Below are 20,572 nucleotides of genomic sequence, written 5' to 3' on the forward strand. Positions count from 1 at the left end.
GTGTCCACGCCAGTGCGCACACGGTCCACCCCCTACGGCCACGCTCCCCCTCATCAGCGGCCTCGTGATCCAGAAGGGCGGTGTGTGTGTGACTGACCTTAGGAAGAAACCGGAGCCTCCGCTGCAGTGATCCAGCAACCAGGGCACGGGAGTATACAGCGCCGCTGGGAGTGATGAAGCTGCAGTAAAGATGTCTATTAGACCTAGCCTGCTGCAGCCCTTGTAGATTCTCATAAAAAAAGTTCTTATTTTCTTGTCAAAATTAATAGCTAAGAATAGGCTGCCTGAGGCAGGCCCCTGTTAAGTGGCCTGCTACTGAAGGCACCAACTACAAACTGAGCTCCCTGTTCATGGAAGCGGGGTTATAGAGGAGAATGCGCTGAGCATCTTGGGAACAGTCAAAAGCTTTGAGCCGGTTGGTGCCTCAGATCAAGATCCTACTCTACACCCCAATGTGAATCCTTGTGGAGTCCAGTGTACCCCACAGAAGAAATTAATGTGTCACACCCATTGGCAGCAACCTTAGAATAGCTGCTGACGGGCACAATTGAGAAAGGAAGGGGGGGGGGACATTTGAATCCAGCACATAGATGCAATTCAAATATGTAATTTGAACCTTCCTATTTTAAAATATAATGGATGAACCTCACCCTGTGAGAACAATCTTCATGATATAGAGATCTCATATGCAAAATAAGTATGAGTTGGGATAGGGCTGGGGAGGGTGGCTGCTCGGGCAAGCCCCTCCCCCGTCAAGTTAAGGAGATTCAACTGAGGAGGCACAAGGGAACTCTCGTCTGGGGACAACAACTGCAGGGAGACCACATCTTTTCAGATGAACATGGGAGGGCGGAAGGCTGCCTAATACTGAAGCACCATCAAATATCAAACCATATGCAATAACTAGTACAAGCATTCCTGGGGGAAGGTCTGCAGGAGACGAATTTGCATACGGTGATGTCATCCAAGCAGTGGGCCAAACTTGGCTGGAACCCTCATCTGCATATGAAAAGAGAAAAGGGTTATGCAGGGCATGGCGGCCTTTTGCGGCGCTTGGATGACCCCTAGTTCGCATTAAACACCTCCACCCTCCTTCGGTGTGGGGCTCATGTTGGCTATGCCCCAGCCCCTGAAGCATTCAAGCTGATTTCTTGCAGCAGCTGGGCACTGTAACAGCTCCAGAGCTGCTCTGTAAGGCAAATAAAAGGGTGTGGGCCCTGCAGCACTACCTGTAGTTCGCATTGTGCGTTGGAAGGCACAAAGTAAGCAGACGGGAGAAGTCAGGATAGTGCGCAAGGGCATAGAAGGGAGCGGCTCAAGAAAAGAGAAGTGGAAACAGACAGCAAACTAGGCTGGAGAGAGACCTGAGACAAAGAGATCTGAATTATACGAGAGTCGACCAGAAGACGGATTTGCATACGGTGATGTCATCCAAGCAGTGGGCCAAAGTTGGCTGGAACCCTCATCTGCATATGAAAAGAGAAAAGGGGCATGCAGGGCATGGCGGCCTTTTGCGGTGCTTGGATGACCCCTAGTTCGCATTAAACACCCCCACCCTCCTTTGGTGTGGGGCTCATGTTGGCCATGCCCCATCCCCTGAAGCATTCAAGCTGATTTCTTGCAGCAGCTGGGCACTGTAACAGCTCCAGAGCTGTTCTGTAAGGCAAGTAAAAGGGTGTGGGCCCTGCAGCACCACCTGTAGTTCGCATTGTGCGTTGGAAGGCACAAAGTAAGCAGACGGGAGGAGAAGTCAGGACAGGATAGTGCGCAAGGGCATCCTTTTCTCTTAGTCCGTAGAGGATGCTGGGGTCACATTAAGAACCATGGGGTATAGACGGGATCCGCAAGAGACATGGGCACTTTAATACTTTCAAAGGGTGTGAACTGGCTCCTCCCTCTATGCCCCTCCTCCAGACTCCAGTTATAGGAACTGTGCCCAGGGAGACGGACATTTCGAGGAAAGGATTTATTGTTAAACTAAGGTGAGCATCTTACCAGCTCACACCTTAAGCATGCCGCAGAACGTGGCATTCAACAGAACACAAGCCAACGGCATGAACAATTGCAGCAAAAAGCTGACCAGAACCATAACACAACATGTGTATAACCACAAGTAATAACTGCAGACACAGTATGGACTGGGACGGGTGCCCAGCATCCTCTACGGACTAAGAGAAAAGGATTTACCGGTAGGTATTAAAATCCTATTTTCTCATACGACCTAGAGGATGCTGGGGTCACATTAAGAACCATGGGGTTATACCAAAGCTCTTGAACGGGTGGGAGAGTGCGTACGACTCTGCAGCACCGAATGACCCAACTTGAGGTTATCATCAGCCAAGGTATCAAACTTGTAAAACTTAGCAAAAGTGTTTACTAAATAGCTGCTCGGCAAAGTTGCAATGCCGAGACTCCCCGACCAGCTGCCCAGGATGAACCCACCTTTCTAGTAGAATGGGTCTTCACCTAATTCAGTAACGGCAATCCTGCCGTGGATTGAGCATGCTGAATCTTACCACAGATCCAGCGCATAATGGTCTACATGGAAGCAGGACACCCAATCCTGTTGGGAGCATACAGGACAAACAGAGCCTCTGTTTTCCTAATCTGAACCGTTCTGGTGACATAAATTTTCAAAGTTCTGACCACAGCCAGAGACTTTGACTTAACGAAGGTGTCAGTGGCCAAAGGCACCATGTGGAAAGATGAACCACCTTCGGCAGAAATTGTTGACGTGTCCTTAATTCTGCTCTATCTTCATGAAAGATCAAATAAAGGCTCTTGTGATACTGCATGGTTTGTACTGTTTTCCATGTGCTCCCAGATCTTTCAAGCAAGTAGCATGGTCAAGAAAGTTCTGTTTGAAAAGAAACAAACATTTACTGTCATTGTTATGCAAATAAACTTACATTAAAGCTAACAAGAAAGCACACTCGTTCTGTCTTTAAACTGATAAAAGAAACCCCAATAATATGGGCATACCTCCCAACTTTGTCGGCTCGCATAGAGGGACACACGCGCGGCGAAGTCGCGCGCGCTCCCAAAAAGGGCGTGGCCTAAGTAAAAGGGGGTGTGGCTTCGCGGGAGGACCCGCGATCGCGAGTCACGCCCCCGTTTTCGGCACTGAGGGGGCATGCCCAGCGCTCTGTGAGCCGCTGGCATGCCACCTCTCCCTCTGACTTCAGTGAATAGACGCTGTGCGCATGCGCACAGCGTCTATTCACCGCTGCTCTGCTAAGCAGGGCAGCGACAGACAGAGCCTCCCAACTGTCCTCCCCACCGCGGGACACTGCGGCCCGCAGGTGGGACAGCGGGACAGTCCCCAAAAAACGGGACTGTCCCGCGAAAATCGGGACAGTTGGGAGGTATGATATGGGGCATGCAAAAATTGAGATAAAACTCAGTTTTGCTCCTCTCCACGGAAATCTTTAATAAAAGGCGAAATATTTGTTAGTTCTGAAGAGAAACCAGAGCATGACCAAGATTCCACCTGTCGCCTGAGTGCCATGCCAGCAGTTCTCATTCAGCCAGGGCCGGCGCTACCACTAGGCAGCTTTAGGCAGCTGCCTATGGGCGGCGACCACAGGAGGGCGGCACTGCTTAGTGAACGAAAGTGAAAGAGAACACTTTTTTATCATGTGCCTCAGCAGAAACAGAGGAGCTGCTCGTGTGCGCCCAACACGTCTGTCTGACTCTGCCTTCAAAAGTGAGTTGACTGACTGTGTGCCTACTTCTGCAACCCTGCCGTGCCGCCGCCCCCCCACCTCTGCGATCATAACACATTCCACTATGTTATGTGGGCTATGTGCAGCCTGCTGCCGCCTGTGCTCCTGAGTCCGGGGTCCCGGGTCCCACAGTATCAGCCTATCACTGACTACCCGCCGCTCCCCCACGCGATGGTCTCCCGCGTCCCCCCCCATCACCCCTGCATTTGGGCACAGGGCACATGAAGGAGAGTCACCCGCTGGCCTGGTCCGCTCCGCATCACTGACTACCCGCCGCTCCCCCACGCGATGGTCTCCCGCGCCGCGTCCCCCCCCCATCACCCCTGCATTTGGGCACAGGGCACATGAAGGAGAGTCACCCGCTGGCCTGGTCCGCACTGCTGCCGCATCGGGCGCCGCCTCTCCCTACAATCCAGTGCAAATTGTTATCCGCGCTACCCCCCCAATCCCGCGACCGGCTCCCGCATCAGTACCTGCTGCTGCCTCTTTTTGTGACAAGCGCCCCCACAGCTATTAGGCTCCCGCTGCACACCCCCCCCCCCCCTCCCCTCCTGTTAGCTTTAATGTAAGTTTATTTGCATAACAATGACAGTAAATGTTTGTTTCTTTTCAAACAGAACTTTCTTGACCATGCTACTTGCTTGAAAGATCTGGGAGCACATGGAATACAGTACAAACCATGCTTATAGCAAGGAGAAGCCAGGTGAGAAATCTGCTTTCATTCAAATTGGGCGCTCACTTTGATCTGAATGAGGACTGCTGGCACAGCACTCAGGCGACAGGTGGAATCTTGGTCATGCTCTGGTTTCTCTTCAGAACGAACAAATCTTTCGCCTTTTATTAAAGATTATCCGTGGAGAGGAGCAAAACTGAGTTTTATCTCAATTTTTGCATGCCCCATATTATTGGGGTTTCTTTTATCAGTTTAAAGACAGAACGAGTGTGCTTTCTTGTTAGCTTTAATGTAAGTTTATTTGCATAACAATGACAATAAATGTCTGTTTCTTTTCAAGCAGAACTTTCTTGACCATACTAATTGCTTGAAAGATCTGGGAGCACATGGAAAAGAGTACAAACCATGTTTATAGCAAGGGGAAGCCTGGTGACAAATCTGCTTTCTTTCTTTCAAATTGGGTGCTCACTTTGAGCTGAATGAGGACTGCTGGCATGGCACTCAGGCGACAGGTGGAATCTTGGTCATGCTCTGGTTTCTCTTCAGAACGAACAAATCTTTCGCCTTTTACTAAAGATTTCCGTGGAGAGGAGCAAAACTGAGTTTTATCTCAATTTTTGCATGCCCCATCTTATTGGGGTTTTATTTTATCTGTTTAAAGATAGAACGAGTGTGCTTTAATGTAAGCTCATTTGCATAGAAATTACAGTAAATGTTTGTTTCTTTTCAAACAGAACTTTCTTGACCACACTAATTGCTTGAAAGATCTGGGAGCACATGGAAAAGAGTACAAACCATGTTTATAGCAAGGGGAAGCCTGGTGAGAAATCTGCTTTCTTTCATTCAAATTGGGTGCTCACTTTCAGCTGAATGAGAACTGCTGGCATGGCACTCAGGCGACAGGTGGAATCTTGGTCATGCTCTGGTTTCTCTTCAGAACTAACAAATATTTCGCCTTTTATTAAAGATTTCCGTGGAGAGGAGCAAAACTGAGTTTTATCTCAATTTTTGCATGCCCCATATCATACCTCCCAACTGTCCCGATTTTCGCGGGACAGTCCCGTTTTTTGGGGACTGTCCCGCTGTCCCACCTGCGGGCCGCAGTGTCCCGCGGTGGGGAGGACAATTGGGAGGCTCTGTCTGTCGCTGCCCTGCTTAGCAGAGCAGCGGTGAATAGACGCTGTGCGCATGCGCACAGCGTCTATTCACTGAAGTCAGAGGGAGAGGTGGCATGCCAGCGGCTCACAAAGCGCTGGGCATGCCCCCTCAGTGCCGAAAACGGGGGCGTGACTCGCGATCGCGGGTCCTCCCGCGAAGCCACGCCCCCTTTTACTTAGGCCACGCCCTTTTGGGAGCGCGCGCGACTTCGCCGCGCGTGTGTCCCTCTTTGCGAGCCGACAAAGTTGGGAGGTATGCACATATTATTGGGGTTTCTTTTATCAGTTTAAAGACAGAACGAGTGTGCTTTCTTGTTAGCTTTAATGTAAGTTTATTTGCATAACAATGACAGTAAATGTTTGTTTCTTTTCAAACAGAACTTTCTTGACCATGCTACTTGCTTGAAAGATCTGGGAGCACATGGAAAACAGTACAAACCATGCAGTATCACAAGAGCCTTTATTTGATCTTTCATGAAGATAGAGCAGAATTGAGGACACGTCAACAATTTCTGCCGAAGGTGGTTCATCTTTCCACATGGTGCCTTTGGCCACTGACACCTTCGTTGAGTCAAAGTCTCTGGCTGTGGTCAGAACTTTGAAAATTTATGTCACCAGAACGGTTCAGATTAGGAAAACAGAGGCTCTGTTTGTCCTGTATGCTCCCAACAGGATTGGGTGTCCTGCTTCCATGCAGACCATTATGCGCTGGATCTGTGGTAAGATTCAGCATGCTCATTCCACGGCAGGATTGCCGTTACTGATTTAGGTGAAGACCCATTCTACTAGAAAGGTGGGTTCATCCTGGGCAGCTGGTCGGGGAGTCTCGGCATTGCAACTTTGCCGAGCAGCTATTTAGTAAACACTTTTGCTAAGTTTTACAAGTTTGATACCTTGGCCGATGATAACCTCAAGTTGGGTCATTCGGTGCTGCAGAGTCGTACGCACTCTTCCAACCGTTCAAGAGCTTTGGTATAACCCCATGGTTCTTAATGTGACCCCAGCATCCTCTAGGTCGTATGAGAAAATAGGATTTTAATACCTACCGGTAAATCCTTTTCTCTTAGTCTGTAGAGGATGCTGGGCACCCGTCCCAGTCCATACTGTGTCTGCATTTATTACTTGTGGTTATACACATGTTGTGTTATGGTTCTGGTCAGCTTTTTGCTGCAATTGTTCATGCCGTTGGCTTGTGTTCTGTTGAATGCCATGTTCTGCGGCATGCTTAAGGTGTGAGCTGGTAAGATGCTCACCTTAGTTTAACAATAAATCCTTTCCTCGAAATGTCCGTCTCCCTGGGCACAGTTCCTATAACTGGAGTCTGGAGGAGGGGCATAGAGGGAGGAGCCAGTTCACACCCTTTGATAGTCTTAAAGTGCCCATGTCTCTTGCGGATCCCGTCTATACCCCATGGTTCTTAATGTGACCCCAGCATCCTCTACGGACTAAGAGAAAAGGATGCCCTTGCGCACTATCCTGACTTCTCCTCCCGTCTGCTTACTTTGTGCCTTCCAACGCACAATGCAAACTACAGGTGGTGCTGCAGGGCCCACACCCTTTTACTTGCCTTACAGAACAGCTCTGGAGCTGTTACAGTGCCCAGCTGCTGCCAGAAATCAGCTTGAATGCTTCAGGGGATGGGGCATGGCCAACATGAGCCCCACACCAAAGGAGGGTGGGGGTGTTTAATGAGAACTAGGAGTCATCCAAGCACTGCAAAAGGCCGCCATGCCCTGCACGCCCCTTTTCTCTTTTCATATGCAGATGAGGGTTCCAGCCAACTTTGGCCCACTGCTTGGATAACATCACTGTATGCAAATCCGTCTGCTGCAGACCTTCCCCCAGGAATGCTTGTACTAGATGTTGCATATGGTTTGATATTTGATGGTGCTTCAGTATTAGGCAGCCTTCCGCCCTCCCATGTTCATCTGAAAAGATGTGGTCTCCCTGCAGTTGTTGGCCCCAGACGAGAGTTCCCTTGTGCTTCCTCAGTTGAATCTCCTTAACTTGACGGGGGAGGGGCTGCCCGAGCAGCCACCCTCCCCAGCCCTATCCCAACTCATACTTATTTTGCATATGAGATCTCTTGATCATGAAGATTGTTCTCACAGGGTGAGGTTCATCCATTATATTTTAAAATAGGAAGGTACAAATTACATATTTGAATTGCATTTATGTGCTGGATTCAAATGTCCCCCCCCCCCCCCCTTCCATTCTCAATTGTGCCCGTCAGCAGCTATTCTAAGGTTGCTGCCAATGGGTGTGACACATTAATTTCTTCTGTGGGGTACACTGGACTCCACAAGGATTCACATTGGGGTGTAGAGTAGGATCTTGATCTGAGGCACCAACCGGCTCAAAGCTTTTGACTGTTCCCAAGATGTTCAGTGCATTCTCCTCTATAACCCCGCTTCCATGAACAGGGAGCTCAGTTTGTAGTTGGTGCCTTCAGTAGCAGGCCACTTAACAGGGGCCTGCCTCAGGCAGCCTATTCTTAGCTATAAATTTTGACAAGAAAAGAAGAACTTGTTTTATGAGAATCTACAAGGGCTGCAGCAGGCTAGGTCTAATAGACATCTTTACTGCAGCTTCATCACTCCCAGCGGCGCTGTATACTCCCATGCCCTGGTTGCTGGGTCACTGCAGCGGAGGCTCCGGTTTCATCCTAAGGTCAGTCACACACACACCACCCTTCCGGATCACGAGGCCGCTGATGAAGGGGAGCGTGGCCGTAGGGGGTGGACCGTGTGCGCACAAGCGTGGACACTGATTACTGGGCAGCCGCTCCACTAGCCACCAGGTACAGTTAAGGAGCACAGGTCTGGGGGTTTTTCTCCTATATTAACCCAATTTTGTACTGCCCGCAGCGCATTGTGATAGGTATTAGGGCCTGATTCAGGTTGGATTGCAATCACAATAAGCGATCCAACTGCAAAAATTGCTAAGAGCATACGCATGTGCCTGCATTTTCTGCGGCACCCCGCAGAGAATGCGATCGCCTCTGCCTGTCAATCGGGGCGGGGGGGGGGGATAGGTGGGTCAGCAACACTCCATTTCCAAGTCAGGGATGGAGCGGTGCGGGGGCAAGGCTTCAAAATGGGGTCTGCAACGGAGGAGACACAGGGGGCGTGGTCACAGCGGCTGTATGACATCACATTCAGCCGCTGTGATCACAAAAATGGTGGCGGCTTCCTGCGCGCACATACAGTCTGCACCAGCAGGAGGCTACACCATTTTTTATGATCACGCTGAACTGCAGTGCGACTGCAATTACAGCATGGTCAAGAAGGGAGGCGTCATGCTGGGTGGCCATGCCCTTTCACTGTGCAGGAGCCAGCACCGCTCACACACTAGTCCCCGGGTGCAGCCCCCAACCCCCGGGACACCCGGAGCAACAAAATGTAGATTCAGGCCACCAGGCCATGCCCCTACCTATGAAACCATGCCTCCTTTTTACCATTGCGCTGCTTATCTGCGCGCACTGCATTACAATCTCCCTCGCCACCTCTCTGGGTGTCACCAGTGATAGTGACACCTCTGCCATGCTTGTAGCAGCTGGTCCTAAGATCTACGCCTCAAGCCCTGAGTGTTTGCCCTTGTGACTTGTTGATCATCATAGCGAAGCAGATGCTTACAGAAAACTGCAGGGGCTTAGATTGAAAATATAAAAATTGATAGGTATAAGGTAGAGAGGAGCGGGTTCGGTTCTCCGAGAACCGAATTCCCCACGAACTCCACGTTGTTTACACTGGTCCGAGGCAGGCTCGGTTGTTCCCGCCTGACTCGGAAAACCTGAACAAGGGAAAATGTCATCATCCCGCTGTCGGATTCTCGCGAGATTCGGATTCCATATAAAGAGCTGCGCGTTGCCGCCATTTTTACTCGTGCATTGAAGATAGAGCGGAATGGACGTGGCTATGTTCTCTCAGTGGAATTCTCAATATCAGTGCTCAGTATCAGTGGTTACTTATTGCTGCTCAGTAATACTAGTAGTGTGTCTCTCCTGCTCAGTGTCAGTTCTCAGTAGTATCCTCATCAGTGCTCAGTATCACTGCTCATTGTCTTGTGCTGCATTGTGGTGCTCAGCATACTACAGTACATTACTAATAGTCCAGTGCTGCATCTTGCTGCTCAGTGTCAGTTCTAGTATCCTCATCAGTGCTCACTATCACTGTTTATTGCATTTTGGTTTTCTGTATACTACAGTAACATAGTAATATAGTAACATATAGTAACATAGTTTTTGAGGTTGAATAGAGGCAAATTGCCCATCGTGTTCAACCTGTTTTAAGTTGTGATGATTCTACATTCTTGCTGAATAATGTTTTATGACTAGTTAGCTACTATAACTCATGTTACCCCCGGATTAACCATGTTGATATTTTAAGTATTATAACCTTGGATAGCTTTTTCATTCAGAAATGTATCCATTCCTTTTTTAAATCCAATTACAGAGTCCGCCATTACCACCTTCCCTGGCAGGGAATTCCACATCCTGATTGCCCTAACAGTGAAGATCATAGTATCTCACCTGGCAGGTAAGTAGGAGTTCGGCTAGAGCTGTGGAGGATTGCTGCTCCGGGCACCCCCTGTCAAGTGAAGGAGATCCAACTGAGGCAGCACAAGGGAACTCTCGAAAGAAGAACAAGGCTAGAGGAAGATCTGAGACAAAGAAATCTGACTTTTACCAGAGCTAACCAGAGGAAAGCACAAACACAGTCCCCCACTACCACAAATAATGCAGTCGAGTTTCCCACATTTGGGGAAATCACAGGGGTCAGCATACCCAGAATGCAATGAATGAACCTCACCCTGGGAGAACAATCTTCATGACCATGGTATCTCCTATGCAAAATAAGTATGATTTGGGATAGGGCTGGGGAGGGCCGCTGCTCAGGCACATCTCTGTCAAGTAAAGGAGATTCAACTGAGGCAGCACAAGGGAACTCTCATCTGGGGACAACAACTGCAGGGAGAACACATATTTTCAGATGAAAATCTTGGTCATGCTCTGGTTTCTCTTCAGAACGAACAAATCTTTCGCCTTTTACTAAAGATTTCCGTGGAGAGGAGCAAAACTGAGTTTTACCTCAATTTTTGCATGCCCCATCTTTTTGGGGTTTCTTTTATCGGTTTAAAGATAGAATGAGTGTGCTTTAATGAAAGCTCATTTGCATAGAAATTACAGTAAATGTTTGTTTCTTTTCAAAGAGAACTTTCTTGACCATGCTACTTGCTTGAAAGATCTGGGAGCACATGGAATACAGTACAAACCATGCTTATAGCAAGGAGAAGCCAGGTGAGAAATCTGCTTTCTTTCAAATTGGGCGCTCACTTTGATCTGAATGAGGACTGCTGGCATGGCACTCAGGCGACAGGTGGAATCTTGGTCATGGTCTGGTTTTTCTTCAGAATGAGCAAATCTTTCGCCTTTTATTAAAGATTTCCGTGGAGAGGAGCAAAACTGAGTTTTATCTCAATTTTTGCATGCCCCATATTATTGGGGTTTCTTTTATCAGTTTAAAGACAGAACGAGTGTGCTTTCTTGTTAGCTTTAATGTAAGTTTATTTGTATAACAATGACAGTAAATGTCTGTTTCTTTTCAAGCAGAACTTTCTTGACCATACTAATTGCTTGAAAGATCTGGGAGCACATGGAAAAGAGTACAAACCATGCTTATAGCAAGGGGAAGCCTGGTGAGAAATCTGCTTTCTTTCTTTCAAATTGGGTGCTCACTTTGAGCTGAATGAGGACTGCTGGCATGGCACTCAGGCGACAGGTGGAATCTTGGTCATGCTCTGGTTTCTCTTCAGAACGAACAAATCTTTGCCTTTTACTAAAGATTTCCGTGGAGAGGAGCAAAACTGAGTTTTATCTCAAATTTTGCATGCCCCATCTTATTGGGGTTTTATTTTATCGGTTTAAAGATAGAACGAGTGTGCTTTAATGTAAGCTCATTTGCATAGAAATGACAGTAAATGTTTGTTTCTTTTCAAACAGAACTTTCTTGACTATACTAATTGCTTGAAAGATCTGGGAACACATGGAAAAGAGTACAAACCATGTTTATAGCTAGGGGAAGCCTGGTGAGAAATCTGCTTTCTTTCTTTCAAATTGGGTGCTCACTTTGAGCTGAATGAGAACTGCTGGCATGGCACTCAGGCGACAGGTGGAATCTTGGTCATGCTCTGGTTTCTCTTCAGAACGAACAAATCTTTCGCCTTTTACTAAAGATTTCCGTGGAGAGGAGCAAAACTGAGTTTTATCTCATTTTTTCCTTGCCCCATCTTATTGGGGTTTTATTTTATCTGTTTAAAGATAGAACGAGTGTGCTTTAATGTAAGCTCATTTGCATAGAAATTACAGTAAATGTTTGTTTCTTTTCAAACAGAACTTTCTTGACCACACTAATTGCTTGAAAGATCTGGGAGCACATGGAAAAGAGTACAAACCATGTTTATAGCAAGGGGAAGCCTGGTGAGAAATCTGCTTTCTTTCATTCAAATTGGGTGCTCACTTTCAGCTGAATGCAGGGCCGGTGCAAGGTTCCTCGGCACCCTAGGCAAATCTTCATCGCCCCCCCCCCAATGCCCGGCCTCTCAGGTGAAACAGTGCGTAGGTAGCGTCTTCTAAGCTCCTTTTAAGCTTTATAAATATATACAATATACTCCTGTACTTGTGCGCAGCACTTGCGCAGAAATAGCTTAACAACGTTTCGGATGCTTTGATATTGAATCTTTAATATTGGATGTTTTGTCAAAAGATGCAACATTAAAGCATCTGAAAAGTTGATAAGCTACAGTTGTATTTCCGCATATGTGCATACTGTACTTCTTTGAAACATGTGGAGTGCCACCCATAAATACAGGAGTGCCACCCATAAATACATATATATATAGTATATACATACATAATAATTTTGACACATCCTCCAACACCGCTACACCAGTTCCCCAGTCCCCCCCAAGCCCTAGATGCTTGTACAAAGTTAAAAAAAAAAACCTCTGCAGGGTGGTGTGTTTATTAAATGTGACGTTTCAGGGACCGTATCCCCTATCTTGAAGAAGGGGAACGGTCCCCAAATGTCACATTTAATAAACAACACACCCTGCACAGGGTTTTTTTTCCACTTTGTACAAGCCTCTGAGTGCCGCCAGCTATTTGGATACCATATGCATGTGAGCATGTACCCTTATGGAGTGACAGAGGAAACAGGTTACTATATATATATATATATATATATATATATATATATATATATAGTGGAAAGGAAATCAGCGGCACTCAGCAGACTGTTGTAAAGTAAAAAAGTCTTTAATCCGGTCCATATATATATATCTAAAAAGATCTATCAAGATAGATGTACTGTGTTTATACATAGATGGATATACTGTGTTGTGTGTATATGTGTGTATATATGTGTATATATATATATATATACACACACACACACGTGTATATTACTGTGGCCGTTTATTGTGGCCACCTACAGACAGCTGCCACCTCTCAGGCACTAGAGAGGCGCAGCTGCTGCAGAACCTATTGCCTTTCACATAAATTAAATAAGAAGAGGCAGAGGGGGGGGAAGAAGTGAACCTAGCTACAAGATGCAGGAGGGGGGGGGGAGCAGCGGGAGCCTAATAGCTGTGGGGGAGCTGGTAATAAGAAGAGGCAGAGGGGGGGGGGGGGAAAGAAGTGAACCTAGCTACAAGATGCAGGAGGGGGGGGGGGGGGAGCAACGGGAGCCTAATAGCTGTGGGGGAGCTGGTAATTAGAAGAGGCAGAGGTGGGGGGGGAGAAGTGAACATAGCTACAAGATGCAGAAGGGGGGGGAGAAGTGAACATAGCTACAAGATGCAGAAGGGGGGGGAGAAGTGAACAAAGCTACAAGATGCAGAAGGGGGGGGGAAGTGAACAAAGCTACAAGATGCAGGAGGGGAGGGGGGGGGGTGCAGCGGGAGCCTAATAGCTGTGGGGGCGCTTGTCACAAAAAGAGGCAGCAGCAGGTACTGATGCGGGAGCCGGTCGCGGGATTGGGGGGGTAGCGCGGATAACAATTTGCACTGGATTGTAGGGAGAGACGGCGCCCGATGCGGCAGCAGTGCGGACCAGGCCAGCGGGTGACTCTCCTTCATGTGCCCTGTGCCCAAATGCAGGGGTGATGGGGGGGGGGACGCGGCGCGGGAGACCATCGCGTGGGGGAGCGGCGGGTAGTCAGTGATGCGGAGCGGACCAGGCCAGCGGGTGACTCTCCTTCATGTGCCCTGTGCCCAAATGCAGGGGTGATGGGGGGGGACGCGGGAGACCATCGCGTGGGGGAGCGGCGGGTAGTCAGTGATAGGCTGATACTGTGGGACCCGGGACCCCGGACTCAGGAGCACAGGCGGCAGCAGGCTGCACATAGCCCACATAACATAGTGGAATGTGTTATGATCGCAGAGGTGGGGGGGCGGCGGCACGGCAGGGTTGCAGAAGTAGGCACACAGTCAGTCAACTCACTTTTGAAGGCAGAGTCAGACAGACGTGGTGGGCGCACACGAGCAGCTCCTCTGTTTCTGCTGAGGCACATGATAAAAAAGTGTTCTCTTTCACTTTCGTTCACTAAGCAGTGCCGCCCTCCAGTGGTCGCCGCCCATAGGCAGCTGCCTAAAGCTGCCTAGTGGTAGCGCCGGCCCTGGCTGAATGAGAACTGCTGGCATGGCACTCAGGCGACAGGTGGAATCTTGGTCATGCTCTGGTTTCTCTTCAGAACTAACAAATATTTCGCCTTTTATTAAAGATTTCCGTGGAGAGGAGCAAAACTGAGTTTTATCTCAATTTTTGCATGCCCCATATCATACCTCCCAACTGTCCCGATTTTCGCGGGACAGTCCCGTTTTTTGGGGACTGTCCCGCTGTCCCACCTGCGGGCCGCAGTGTCCCGCGGTGGGGAGGACAGTTGGGAGGCTCTGTCTGTCGCTGCCCTGCTTAGCAGAGCAGCGGTGAATAGACGCTGTGCGCATGCGCACAGCGTCTATTCACTGAAGTCAGAGGGAGAGGTGGCATGCCAGCGGCTCACAGAGCGCTGGGCATGCCCCCTCAGTGCCGAAAACGGGGGCGTGACTCGCGATCGCGGTTCCTCGCGCGAAGCCACACCCCCTTTTACTTAGGCCACGCCCTTTTTGGGAGCGCGCGCGACTTCGCCACGCGTGTGTCCCTCTATGCGAGCCGACAAAGTTGGGAGGTATGCCCATATTATTGGGGTTTCTTTTATCAGTTTAAAGACAGAACGAGTGTGCTTTCTTGTTAGCTTTAATGTAAGTTTATTTGCATAACAATGACAGTAAATGTTTGTTTCTTTTCAAACAGAACTTTCTTGACCATGCTACTTGCTTGAAAGATCTGGGAGCACATGGAAAACAGTACAAACCATGCAGTATCACAAGAGCCTTTATTTGATCTTTCATGAAGATAGAGCAGAATTGAGGACACGTCAACAATTTCTGCCGAAGGTGGTTCATCTTTCCACATGGTGCCTTTGGCCACTGACACCTTCGTTGAGTCAAAGTCTCTGGCTGTGGTCAGAACTTTGAAAATTTATGTCACCAGAACGGTTCAGATTAGGAAAACAGAGGCTCTGTTTGTCCTGTATGCTCCCAACAGGATTGGGTGTCCTGCTTCCATGCAGACCATTATGCGCTGGATCTGTGGTAAGATTCAGCATGCTCATTCCACGGCAGGATTGCCGTTACTGAATTAGGTGAAGACCCATTCTACTAGAAAGGTGGGTTCATCCTGGGCAGCTGGTCGGGGAGTCTCGGCATTGCAACTTTGCCGAGCAGCTATTTAGTAAACACTTTTGCTAAGTTTTACAAGTTTGATACCTTGGCCGATGATAACCTCAAGGTGGGTCATTCAGTGCTGCAGAGTCGTACGCACTCTTCCACCCGTTCAAGAGCTTTGGTATAACCCCATGGTTCTTAATGTGACCCCAGCATCCTCTAGGTCGTATGAGAAAATAGGATTTTAATACCTACCGGTAAATCCTTTTCTCTTAGTCTGTAGAGGATGCTGGGCACCCGTCCCAGTCCATACTGTGTCTGCAGTTATTACTTGTGGTTATACACATGTTGTGTTATGGTTCTGGTCAGCTTTTTGCTGCAATTGTTCATGCCGTTGGCTTGTGTTCTGTTGAATGCCACGTTCTGCGGCATGCTTAAGGTGTGAGCTGGTAAGATGCTCACCTTAGTTTAACAATAAATCCTTTCCTCGAAATGTCCGTCTCCCTGGGCACAGTTCCTATAACTGGAGTCTGGAGGAGGGGCATAGAGGGAGGAGCCAGTTCACACCCTTTGATAGTCTTAAAGTGCCCATGTCTCTTGCGGATCCCGTCTATACCCCATGGTTCTTAATGTGACCCCAGCATCCTCTACGGACTAAGAGAAAAGGATGCCCTTGCGCACTATCCTGACTTCTCCTCCCGTCTGCTTACTTTGTGCCTTCCAACGCACAATGCGAACTACAGGTGGTGCTGTAGGGCCCACACCCTTTTACTTGCCTTACAGAACAGCTCTGGAGCTGTTACAGTGCCCAGCTGCTGCAAGAAATCAGCTTGAATGCTTCAGGGGATGGGGCATGGCCAACATGAGCCCCACACCAAAGGAGGGTGGGGGTGTTTAATGAGAACTAGGGGTCATCCAAGCACTGCAAAAGGCCGCCATGCCCTGCACGCCCCTTTTCTCTTTTCATATGCAGATGAGGGTTCCAGCCAACTTTGGCCCACTGCTTGGATAACATCACTGTATGCAAATCCGTCTGCTGCAGACCTTCCCCCAGGAATGCTTGTACTAGATGTTGCATATGGTTTGATATTTGATGGTGCTTCAGTATTAGGCAGCCTTCCGCCCTCCCATGTTCATCTGAAAAGATGTGGTCTCCCTGCAGTTGTTGTCCCCAGACGAGAGTTCCCTTGTGCTTCCTCAGTTGAATCTCCTTAACTTGACGGGGGAGGGGCTGCCAGAGCAGACACCCTCCCCAGCCCTATCCCAACTCATACTTATTTTGCATATGAGATTTCTTGATCATGAAGATTGTTCTCACAGGGTGAGGTTCATCCATTATATTTTAAAATAGGAAGGTACAAATTACATATTTGAATTGCATTTATGTGCTGGATTCAAATGTCCCCCCCCCCCCCCTTCCATTCTCAATTGTGCCCGTCAGCAGCTATTCTAAGGTTGCTGCCAATGGGTGTGACACATTTATTTCTTCTGTGGGGTACACTGGACTCCACAAGGATTCACATTGGGGTGTAGAGTAGGATCTTGATCTGAGGCACCAACCGGCTCAAAGCTTTTGACTGTTCCCAAGATGCTCAGTGCATTCTCCTCTATAACCCCGCTTCCATGAACAGGGAGCTCAGTTTGTAGTTGGTGCCTTCAGTAGCAGGCCACTTAACAGGGGCCTGCCTCAGGCAGCCTATTCTTAGCTATAAATTTTGACAAGAAAAGAAGAACTTTTTTTATGAGAATCTACAAGGGCTGCAGCAGGCTAGGTCTAATAGACATCTTTACTGCAGCTTCATCACTCCCAGCGGCGCTGTATACTCCCGTGCCCCGGTTGCTGGGTCACTGCAGCGGAGGCTCCGCTTTCATCCTAAGGTCAGTCACACACACACCACCCTTCCGGATCACGAGGCCGCTGATGAAGGGGAGCGTGGCCGTAGGGGGTGGACCGTGTGCGCACTGGCGTGGACACTGATTACTGGGCAGCCGCTCCACTAGCCACCAGGAACAGTTAAGGAGCACAGGTCTGGGGGTTTTTCTCCTATATTAACCCAATTTTGTACTGCCCGCAGCGCATTGTGATAGGTAATAGGGCCTGATTCAGGTTGGATTGCAATCACAATAAGCGATCCAACTGCAAAAATTGCTAAGAGCATACGCATGTGCCTGCATTTTCTGCGGCACCCCGCAGAGAATGCGATCGCCTCTGCCTGTCAATCAGGGCGGGGGGGGGGGGGGGGGATAGGTGGGTCAGCAACACTCCATTTCCAAGTCAGGGATGGAGCGGTGCGGGTGCAAGGCTTCAAAATGGGGTCTGCAACGGAGGAGACACAGGGGGCGTGGTCACAGCGGCTGTATGACATCACATTCAGCCGCTGTGATCACAAAAATGGTGGCGGCTTCCTGCGCGCACATACAGTCTGCACCAGCAGGAGGCTACACCATTTTTTATGATCACGCTGAACTGCAGTGCGACTGCAATTACAGCATGGTCAAGAAGGGAGGCGTCATGCTGGGTGGCCATGCCTTTTCACTGTGCAGGAGCCAGCACCGCTCACACACTAGTCCCCGGGTGCAGCCCCCAACCCCCGGGACACCCGGAGCAACAAAATGTAGATTCAGGCCACCAGGCCACGCCCCTACCTATGAAACCATGCCTCCTTTTTACCATTGCGCTGCTTATCTGCGCGCACTGCATTACAATCTCCCTCGCCACCTCTCTGGGTGTCACCAGTAATAGTGACACCTCTGCCATGCTTGTAGCAGCTGGTCCTAAGATCTACGCCTCAAGCCCTGAGTGTTTGCCCTTGTGACTTGTTGATCATCATAGCGAAGCAGATGCTTACAGAAAACTGCAGGGGCTTAGATTGAAAATAAAAAAATTGATGGGTATAAGGTAGAGAGGAGCGGGTTCGGTTCTCCGAGAACCGAATTCCCCACGAACTCCACGTGGTTTACACTGGTCCGAGGCAGGCTCGGTTGTTCCCGCCTGACTCGGAAAACCTGAACAAGGGAAAATGTCATCATCCCGCTGTCGGATTCTCGCGAGATTCGGATTCCATATAAAGAGCTGTGCGTTGCCGACATTTTTACTCGTGCATTGAAGAGAGAGCGGAATGGACGTGGCTATGTTCTCTCAGTGGAAATCTCAATATCAGTGCTCAGTATCAGTGGTTACTTATTGCTGCTGAGTAATACTAGTAGTGTGTCTCTCCTGCTCAGTGTCAGTTCTCAGTAGTATCCTCATCAGTGCTCAGTATCACTGCTCATTGTCTTGTGCTGCATTGTGGTGCTCAGCATACTACAGTACATTACTAATAGTCCAGTGCTGCATCTTGCTGCTCAGTGTCAGTTCTAGTATCCTCATCAGTGCTCACTATCACTGTTCATTGAATTTTGGTTTTCTGTATACTACAGTAACATAGTAATATAGTAACATATAGTAACATAGTTTTTGAGGTTGAATAGAGGCAAATTGCCCATCGTGTTCAACCTGTTTTAAGTTGTGATGATTCTACATACTTGCTGAATAATGTTTTATGACTAGTTAGCTACTATAACTCATGTTACCCCCGGATTAACCATGTTGATATTTTAAGTATTATAACCTTGGATAGCTTTTTCATTCAGAAATGTATCCATTCCTTTTTTAAATCCAATTACAGAGTCCGCCATTACCACCTTCCCTGGCAGGGAATTCCACATCCTGATTGCCCTAACAGTGAAGATCATAGTATCTCACCTGGCAGGTAAGTAGGAGTTGGGCTAGAGCTGTGGAGGATTGCTGCTCGGGCACCCCCTGTCAAGTGAAGGAGATCCAACTGAGGCAGCACAAGGGAACTCTCGAAAGAAGAACAAGGCTAGAGGAAGATCTGAGACAAAGAAATCTGACTTTTACCAGAGCTGACCAGAGGAAAGCACAAACACAGTCCCCCACTACCACAAATAATGCAGTCGAGTTTCCCACATTTGGGGAAATCACAGGGGTCAGCATACCCAGAATGCAATGAATGAACCTCACCCTGGGAAAACAATCTTCATGACCATGGTATCTCCTATGCAAAATAAGTATGATTTGGGATAGGGCTGGGGAGGGCCGCTGCTCAGGCACATCTCTGTCAAGTAAAGGAGATTCAACTGAGGCAGCACAAGGGAACTCTCATCTGGGGACAACAACTGCAGGGAGAACACATATTTTCAGATGAAAATCTTGGTCATGCTCTGGTTTCTCTTCAGAACGAACAAATCTTTCGCCTTTTACTAAAGATTTCCGTGGAGAGGAGCAAAACTGAGTTTTACCTCAATTTTTGCATGCCCCATCTTTTTGGGGTTTCTTTTATCGGTTTAAAGATAGAATGAGTGTGCTTTAATGAAAGCTCATTTGCATAGAAATTACAGTAAATGTTTGTTTCTTTTCAAACAGAACTTTCTTGACCATGCTACTTGCTTGAAAGATCTGGGAGCACATGGAATACAGTACAAACCATGCTTATAGCAAGGAGAAGCCAGGTGAGAAATCTGCTTTCTTTCAAATTGGGCGCTCACTTTGATCTGAATGAGGACTGCTGGCATGGCACTCAGGCGACAGGTGGAATCTTGGTCATGCTCTGGTTTCTCTTCAGAATGAACAAATCTTTCGCCTTTTATTAAAGATTTCCGTGGAGAGGAGCAAAACTGAGTTTTATCTCAATTTTTGCATGCCCCATATTATTGGGGTTTCTTTTATCAGTTTAAAGACAGAACGAGTGTGCTTTCTTGTTGGCTTTAATGTAAGTTAATTTGTATAACAATGACAGTAAATGTCTGTTTCTTTTCAAGCAGAACTTTCTTGACCATACTAATTGCTTGAAAGATCTGGGAGCACATGGAAAAGAGTACAAACCATGCTTATAGCAAGGGGAAGCCTGGTGAGAAATCTGCTTTCTTTCTTTCATATTGGGTGCTCACTTTGAGCTGAATGAGGACTGCTGGCATGGCACTCAGGCGACAGGTGGAATCTTGGTCATGCTCTGGTTTCTCTTCAGAACGAACAAATCTTTCGCCTTTTACTAAAGATTTCCGTGGAGAGGAGCAAAACTGAGTTTTGTCTCAATTTTTGCATGCCCCATATTATTGGGGTTTCTTTTATCAGTTTAAAGACAGAACGAGTGTGCTTTCTTGTTAGCTTTAATGTAAGTTGCCATAGATGCAGTGAAACACGCGTGTAGGGCACGGCGTGTCCGCGTGTATTTGACTCATGTGAAATGTTATAA

The 20,572-nt window shown here is 48.2% G+C and overlaps 14 non-coding genes across 14 annotated transcripts; 11 read left to right on the forward strand and 3 right to left on the reverse strand.

Moving 5' to 3' along the window:
• Positions 1-3,363: 3,363 nt before the first annotated feature.
• On the reverse strand, positions 3,364-3,476 carry LOC135037297 (U5 spliceosomal RNA). Its single transcript, XR_010231859.1, has one exon. It is a non-coding gene; the product is annotated as a U5 spliceosomal RNA (small nuclear RNA).
• Positions 3,477-4,521: 1,045 nt separating this feature from the next.
• LOC135037292 (U5 spliceosomal RNA) lies at positions 4,522-4,638 on the forward strand. Its single transcript, XR_010231854.1, has one exon. It is a non-coding gene; the product is annotated as a U5 spliceosomal RNA (small nuclear RNA).
• A 286-nt stretch (positions 4,639-4,924) lies between these two features.
• Positions 4,925-5,040, forward strand: LOC135037258 (U5 spliceosomal RNA). Its single transcript, XR_010231821.1, has one exon. It is a non-coding gene; the product is annotated as a U5 spliceosomal RNA (small nuclear RNA).
• A 275-nt stretch (positions 5,041-5,315) lies between these two features.
• Positions 5,316-5,428, forward strand: LOC135037298 (U5 spliceosomal RNA). Its single transcript, XR_010231860.1, has one exon. It is a non-coding gene; the product is annotated as a U5 spliceosomal RNA (small nuclear RNA).
• A 4,825-nt stretch (positions 5,429-10,253) lies between these two features.
• On the reverse strand, positions 10,254-10,417 carry LOC135037143 (U1 spliceosomal RNA). The gene has a single exon (XR_010231736.1). It is a non-coding gene; the product is annotated as a U1 spliceosomal RNA (small nuclear RNA).
• Positions 10,418-10,561: 144 nt separating this feature from the next.
• On the forward strand, positions 10,562-10,677 carry LOC135037253 (U5 spliceosomal RNA). Its single transcript, XR_010231816.1, has one exon. It is a non-coding gene; the product is annotated as a U5 spliceosomal RNA (small nuclear RNA).
• Positions 10,678-10,947: 270 nt separating this feature from the next.
• Positions 10,948-11,063, forward strand: LOC135037294 (U5 spliceosomal RNA). Its single transcript, XR_010231856.1, has one exon. It is a non-coding gene; the product is annotated as a U5 spliceosomal RNA (small nuclear RNA).
• A 286-nt stretch (positions 11,064-11,349) lies between these two features.
• LOC135037283 (U5 spliceosomal RNA) lies at positions 11,350-11,464 on the forward strand. Its single transcript, XR_010231846.1, has one exon. It is a non-coding gene; the product is annotated as a U5 spliceosomal RNA (small nuclear RNA).
• Positions 11,465-11,739: 275 nt separating this feature from the next.
• LOC135037278 (U5 spliceosomal RNA) lies at positions 11,740-11,855 on the forward strand. The gene has a single exon (XR_010231841.1). It is a non-coding gene; the product is annotated as a U5 spliceosomal RNA (small nuclear RNA).
• Positions 11,856-14,285: 2,430 nt separating this feature from the next.
• On the forward strand, positions 14,286-14,398 carry LOC135037299 (U5 spliceosomal RNA). The gene has a single exon (XR_010231861.1). It is a non-coding gene; the product is annotated as a U5 spliceosomal RNA (small nuclear RNA).
• Positions 14,399-19,228: 4,830 nt separating this feature from the next.
• On the reverse strand, positions 19,229-19,392 carry LOC135037305 (U1 spliceosomal RNA). The gene has a single exon (XR_010231867.1). It is a non-coding gene; the product is annotated as a U1 spliceosomal RNA (small nuclear RNA).
• Positions 19,393-19,536: 144 nt separating this feature from the next.
• LOC135037254 (U5 spliceosomal RNA) lies at positions 19,537-19,652 on the forward strand. Its single transcript, XR_010231817.1, has one exon. It is a non-coding gene; the product is annotated as a U5 spliceosomal RNA (small nuclear RNA).
• Positions 19,653-19,922: 270 nt separating this feature from the next.
• LOC135037281 (U5 spliceosomal RNA) lies at positions 19,923-20,038 on the forward strand. The gene has a single exon (XR_010231844.1). It is a non-coding gene; the product is annotated as a U5 spliceosomal RNA (small nuclear RNA).
• Positions 20,039-20,324: 286 nt separating this feature from the next.
• Positions 20,325-20,440, forward strand: LOC135037269 (U5 spliceosomal RNA). The gene has a single exon (XR_010231832.1). It is a non-coding gene; the product is annotated as a U5 spliceosomal RNA (small nuclear RNA).
• Positions 20,441-20,572: the final 132 nt, after the last annotated feature.

The sequence above is a fragment of the Pseudophryne corroboree genome, unplaced genomic scaffold (genome assembly GCF_028390025.1).
Source record: "Pseudophryne corroboree isolate aPseCor3 unplaced genomic scaffold, aPseCor3.hap2 scaffold_670, whole genome shotgun sequence".
NCBI classification, from domain to species: domain Eukaryota; kingdom Metazoa; phylum Chordata; class Amphibia; order Anura; family Myobatrachidae; genus Pseudophryne; species Pseudophryne corroboree.